Genomic DNA, 6,856 nt, shown 5'->3' with positions numbered 1-6,856 from the left:
ATTCGAATAAGCTCCGCGTGCTCATGGTCGAGCGAGATTGATATGCCAAGTCGTATTCCCTCATTTCCACCGACTATTTAGATAGTCGACTTGCGAGGTTTTCACTTTGCAAGGTGGCCTGCAGTGGGGCAATAGTAATTACTGTCACTAGATGACATTGAAAATATGGGCTCAACTTTCGAGTGACCGTAACCAGTGCTAAGATCTCTTCTTCGAGGCCGAATAATGGGATTCCTCCCCCGTCAAAGTTTTGTTGGCATAATATATAGGGGGCTGGCTTTCCTCATCTCTTCGTACCAATGCCATGCTGATCGAGATCGATGAAACCGCTAAATACATGAACAAACGCTCCCTCTTTTTGGCCTAGCCATTATGTAAGAGCCGAACAGATATTCCTTGAGACCTTTCAAGTTTTGGCTGCACTTCAAAGTCCACTCAAATCCATTTCCCTTCTTCATTAGGTTAAAAAACTCATGGCACCGATCCGAGGATCGAGAGATAAATCTCCCCAGTGCTGCGACCCCCCCGGTCAGTCCCTTACAGCTTTGACATTGCCAGTTCATCCGGCATTTCCTGAATAGCCTTGACCTTGTCTGGGTTCATCTCGATACCCCGACCGAAAACCAAATAGCCCAAGAATTTCCCCGACCGTACCCCGAAGGCGCACTTCTCCGGGTTTAGCTTCATGCTATACCTACGTAGTATGTCGAAGGTCTCCTATAAGGCTGACAGAGCCATTTGGGAATTTACTAGCATGTCGTCGACGTAAACTTCCATGGGCTTGCCGATTTGTTCTTCAAACACTTTGTTCGCCAGCCTTTGATACATTGCCCTTGCATTCACGAGACCAAAAGGCATGACATTACGACAAAAATTACTGTGATTGGTCATGAACAACGTTTTCTCCTGATCCTCTGGATGCAAGCTGATCTGGTTGTATCTAGAATATGCGTCCAAAAAACTGAGCAATTCGTGCCCCGTCGTGGCATCGATCGTCTGATCGATATGCTGCAGCGGGAAGGAATCTTTTGGGAAAGCCTCGTTCAAATCCTTGAAGTCCACAAACATCCTAAATTTGTTGAACTTCTTGGGGACCACCACCATATTTGCCAGCCAATTTGGGTTTTCCACCTTTCAAACCAACCCTATATTAAGTAATCGTGTTACTTCTTCTTGGATGAACTGGTCCCTTACAGCTGATATTGGCCGCTTCCCCTGTCTTACCGGAGGGTGACGCAGATCGAAACTCAACCGATGCATAGCCACCTCCGGGGAGATCCCTGTTATATCCAGGTGTGACCAGGAAAAGCAATCAGCATTAACTTTTAAATAAGTTAAAAATTTATTCCTATGCTCGGGCGGAAGCTCAGAGCCCAGGTGTTCCTGCTTTTCGGAATTATCGTCAAAAAGTGTCGTGCGTTCTGACTCCTCCACAGTGGTTTCTGTGGGGCTTTTGTCAACCGGGATGACGAATCCTTTAGGGACGGTCTGATCTCGATACCCTTCCCCGGATATAACTTCCCCCACTCTTTGCTATTGTCTTTTCCTGGCTTCGTCACTTGATCTTGATACCTGTAATTGCTATTTGGAGATTCTGTCCTTCTTAGCCGCCGTTACAGCCATGGTTTCCACTTCACGGGCTGCGCCCTAGTCTCCCTTGATTTTCCCATTCCCTAGGGAGTAGGTAACTTGACCTTTTGATGACAAGTGAAAGGGACCACCTGCATTGAATAGATCTATGGCCTTCCTAATATGACATTGTAAGACATGCCACCGCTTATGATGTCGAATGTCGTGTTTTGTTCCATTCCATCGGTGTGAACCGGTGGCTCAATCTCCCCCCGGGTTGCTTCACTTGCCATATTAAACTCGGCCATCATTTTAGTTGTTGGAATGTGATGTGCCGGGCATTTATGGCACATTCGAGGCCTTTTTTACGAGAAGTTTTACTTGTTTTTAAGTAAGTCAGTGTCTATTTAATGTGTTTTTAGTGTTTTTCAGGTAACAGAACAGATTTGGACTGAAAATAGTTGGAAGTGCAGAAGTGGTCGTAAACTCAATTTACGAACCGTATTCTCAAATACGGACCGTATTCCATGGTCGTATTAAAGAATAAGAGGAACAGAAAGTCAGGCTGAGGATATGGTGATTTACGAATAACTTTTACGGCCGTATTCCACTTTACGGTCCATATTTCAAGGCGTATTTAACCATGTGAGCATCTGGCAGAAAGTTGAAGTTTTGGAAGTTGAAAGACGACCGGGCAGTTTACAGACCGTAAACCAATTTACGGTCCATATTTCAGAAGATCAAAGTTGCTCAAAACTGGGAAGTAAGTCTGGGCGTAAACCGGTTTACGGTCACGGACCGTATTACGTATCGACGGGGACCAAAGTGCAAATCTGCAACTTTCATGTTTTCAGAACCTATAAATAGTCATTGTAGGGTTTTAATTATTATCAGTTGTCATATTTTTTTCTCTTAACTTAGAACAACAAATACTCTCTAGTTTTTGAAGGTTCAAACATCAATTCAAGTAGTATCAATTCCTTTTTTCTTCTAAAGTAAGCAATTATGAATTCTTCAATTTCTTATTTCTTGTTCTTTGTCATGAGTAGCTAATTTCCCTTACTAGGGTTGTGAACCCAATTGATGGGTATTTTGTGATTGGGTTTGTGATTGATATACATATAATGGATTATTAGGGTTTGGTTATTCTTCATTTTTCATTCATAATTAATAGTTGCAAACATTGATTAAAGCCATAAACCTTGATTTATTTGGGAAAATAATTAGGGTTGGTAAGAATAAACAACAAGGACTCAAAGCTTTAAACCTTGTTTAATAAATTCACTTAGGAATAAGAAGAATTTACTTGGCATGATTAATCGTTCTTCATAGTTACTTTCTTATATTTGAAAAAATCATAGAAAGAAATAATCTTTATTTATTGGGAAATAGTAGAGATTCATATAGAGATTAAGTGCATTCATATAATGATCCATTAGAAGTATATCAAGATCAATACCCATGATCATACACTCCATCTAAAGGGGACACAGCCTTAGTTTCTTTTACCATAAATTCACAACCAAAGCAATAGTTAGCAATTAGTTACTAAAAACCCAACTTTTACCAAAGTCATCGGATTAAGACATTAGACCTAAACATAGCATTCTCTCGACTTTAGTAACCTTTTCACACCATATTCCCGTGGGATTCGACCCCAACCTTGTTGGGTTACTATATTTGACAACGTCCGCGTTATACCAATAATAGGTGTAATTTGAGCGTATCAAATTTTGGCGCGTTGCTTCGGGGAATACGGTTTTGAAATTACTAAATAGTGTTTGCTTTATTGAAGTCTTTTGCTTATTCCATCACACCTTGTTTGCTACTCGTGTAAACCCGGTGAACATGAATCGAATCAAGAAAATCAACGTCTTTGGTAACCAAGGGAATCGATTGAACAATCAGGCGAATGATTCAGATGATGAGAATGTTTTCGCTGAGCTTGTTCCAGAGGAGGATTATGCATCCGCTATTGTTCAGCCTCGAGTTGGGAGCCGGCCATCGTAAAAATTGACTCTCTCTATACCGCCTGTTGAAGCTTGAGGATACTTTGGGAACTTCTACCGAGAATTACCCTCAACGTCATTTGCGAATTTTGTGGATGTGTGTGCTAATCACATCCAACAACGTTCCACAAGATGCTATTTGGTTGAGGTTATTCAAATATTCCTTAGCTGGAGAGGCACGAACATGGTTTGAGAAGCTGCCCCGAAATTCGATTACTTCATGGGCAGAGATGATGGCTGCTTTTCTTACAAAGTGGTACCCCCTAGCAAGAAGGCTGAAATTCGTGACAAGATCTATGAATTTAAGCAGCGACTGGGGGAACAATTATATGAAGCCTGGGAGAGATTCAAGGAGTATTTGCAGAAGAGCCCGAATTATGGTTTTTCGGATAACATACTAATGGAGAAGTTCTACCGAGGGCTCGATCCAGTGACGCAGTCAGTTGCTAATAATGAAGCTGATGGTTGTTTCATGAACAAATCTTATCGACGGGTGACCACCATACTTAACAAGTCGACGACTCATAATCGGGCTTGGCATTCAAACAATGCCGACGTGGCACCGTTTGGTAATGCTATGATCCAGTAATATAGTGAAGGAGAATCAAGATACCCAAACAACAAAGTGCAGAACTTGCAACAAATATCTCCTTGCCGACGAAGAAGTTTGATGAATCCCGCATCGTTAAGGTAAATGTTTGTGATAAGAGGTTTACCAAAAGGGATGTACCATACTAAGATGGTCCGTTCCACGAGGGCCCCATGCGTATGAAGATGCTAATTATGTTAATAACTCTCAAGGGGGTTACCGGCAGACAAAATTACCAAGGTAGTTATCGAGTCGAATCAATGGAGACCTCAACAAGGTCAAGGTGCTTATAACAACTCGGGAACCGCAACAATAATTATGGTGGTGCGAACCAAGGGAGCTACAACAACAAGAACAATTTTGGGAACAAGAGTTCCAATCCTTATATACCACCGAAAGGGCAGTCCAACGGAGCAAGGTAGTTCGAGGGTTGAATCAATGCTTGAAGATTCTCGGCAACCGCCCAAGTCCGAGAGGACTTTATCCGGGCCGACAGACAAACGGTGGATTCCCATACAACGGCCATTCGGAAGCTCGAGTCATAGATGAGGGATATTTTCAGAGAGCAAGACCCTCTAAAAAGGGAGGACTTCCGAGTGACACTATTCCAAATCCAAAGAATGGGGGAGGCGGTGTAGACCGTGTGTTTGCCATCACTACTAGGAGTGGTAAAATACTCCGAGGGCCGTCGAGAAGGTGATTGATCTTGAGCCGATAGATGAAGAGGATGAGGTGCGGTCGAAGCACCCATTATTGTTGATGAGAATGCTACCGACAAGAAGGTTCTGATATTCCGAGGAGATTGCGAAGGTACCGAGAACACGAGCGGGCGGCTTCGTGAAAGGGGGCTTTCCGCCCCTTAACTCAGCTTTTCAAATCTAAACCTCCCTTTCTGTTATATCCGGCATTTTTGCGTATTTGGAAAATTTGGAAATAACCTCGACTTGCAAGGAATGAGGTCAAGTTTGGATTTTTCTTAGTATGTGTATGCTGGTTATGGAAGTTTGAATGCGGAAACATTGGAGAAGGCCTAAGGGCAAAATTAGAATTTTGAAAATTAGTTTCGGGAATTACAAAACAAGATTTTAACCAATTGGGCTTGGATGGAAAAAAAAGGGGAAGAGAAAATGAGGCCCAATTCAAGGGGGGTTTGGCCGGCCATCATAAGGCCCAAACCCATGGATTTTAATTAATCCATGTGCTAAATATGATAAAGAGGGTTATATATTTCACCTCTATCCAAAGAAGCTTCAAGAAATCAAAATAAATTGGGAGAAAAAGAGAAAGAGAGGCACGGCTAAGTGGGAGAAAAAGAAAGGAAAAAAAAAGAAAAAAAATTCTTGGAGCTCAATTCCTTGGTTTAAAAATCCATCTCTTTTGGAGTTACTACTAAGTGCAAGATTCTCTTCAAGATGATATAATTATTTTGGCAAAAGGTGACCTTGGTGACAAGGAGAATTTATTGGAAAAAGGTAAGAATTTCATGTTTTCTTTCATGTTATGGAAGATTTATGAATGTTAGAATAAGTGGAATTGCATGGAAATCATGGAATTGTGACTTGTGTGTGTGTGTTTGTGTGTGACCGTGGGATGTAGTAGGGTGGAGGAAAATGGTTGAACTTTTTTAGTATGTTGATTATGTTGTTATAGTCTTATGAAGTATATGAAAAGTATGAAAATTTTGTGTGTTGTGAATATGTGTGTGTAGGCCGTGTGTATCAAGATGAAGGGGAGGATATGAATCAAATTATTTGGCATGTTAATTGTGTTGTTGGAGTCTTGTGATGGAAATGGAAGGTTAATGGTTCTTGTCGTCATGGAAAATATGTTGTAAGGTTGTTGTCGGAAAATATGCAACTTTATTGTAGTTTATGTAAATGTGGAAATGAAGGTAGTAAGGTGCAAATTATCATGATTATGGGTGAAATTGGAAGATGGAAACATGCTATGAATATGTATGTTAAAGATTAAAACTTTTAGATGCATTATGGCTTTGATGGAAAATTTGTATATTTTGTATACTTTGTGAATATTTTGTAGAAATGGTATGAAATGCCTCCGAATTGTATTTGAATGGTTTTGGATTAGTAAATAAATATGAGAACGTTGATATTGGATGGAAAGCGTGAAGTTGGAATGATGGTTAATGCTTTGTGTAGAAAGAAAGACTATTTATGTTAATATGTGTTTTGTAGCGACTATTGGTGTTAGTGATGTTGTTGATGTTGTTGTTGGGTTGGTTGTTGTCATTTAAGCCGAGTTTAATTCTCGGGGATGTTGGATTTATAGGGGAGATGCTGCCCAAATTCTTGTAGACAAATAAGGGCTAAGAATAAGCTCCCTAAAGACATATGATTTACATTTGGTAATTTTGACCATTTGCAGACTCCAGGCAAAACGGGATTTGAGTTTAAGCGAGCATAAGACGTCCGTAAGGTATGTAAAGCTTACCTACTCTTCATATGGCATGTCCTAGACCTACTAGGCCGAAAACGGAACCTCGGGGATAATTCTGCTCTTGGAAATCCGAGTTTGATTTTGCATACTATTCATTCAGCGCAATTGAACTATAATCCTTATATTTGATTTAAAGAATGCTTAAACCTTTGTAACCTTCGCAAATGTATTTGAATCGCTCCGAAACTCTTATGGATGACCTTAGGGAGCCTAACGTTTGTAATTTATGTCT

The 6,856-nt window shown here is 40.7% G+C and overlaps 1 non-coding gene across 1 annotated transcript; it reads right to left on the bottom strand.

Annotated features, from left to right (window-relative positions):
* Positions 1 to 3,856: 3,856 nt before the first annotated feature.
* Positions 3,857 to 3,962, bottom strand: LOC132055009 (small nucleolar RNA R71). Its single transcript, XR_009414476.1, has one exon. It is a non-coding gene; the product is annotated as a small nucleolar RNA R71 (small nucleolar RNA).
* Positions 3,963 to 6,856: the final 2,894 nt, after the last annotated feature.

This window comes from Lycium ferocissimum, chromosome 4 (assembly GCF_029784015.1).
Source record: "Lycium ferocissimum isolate CSIRO_LF1 chromosome 4, AGI_CSIRO_Lferr_CH_V1, whole genome shotgun sequence".
Classification (NCBI taxonomy): Eukaryota; Viridiplantae; Streptophyta; class Magnoliopsida; order Solanales; family Solanaceae; genus Lycium; species Lycium ferocissimum.
Note: the sequence above shows the minus strand (reverse complement) of the source record. Positions and strands in the feature narration are given on the sequence as shown.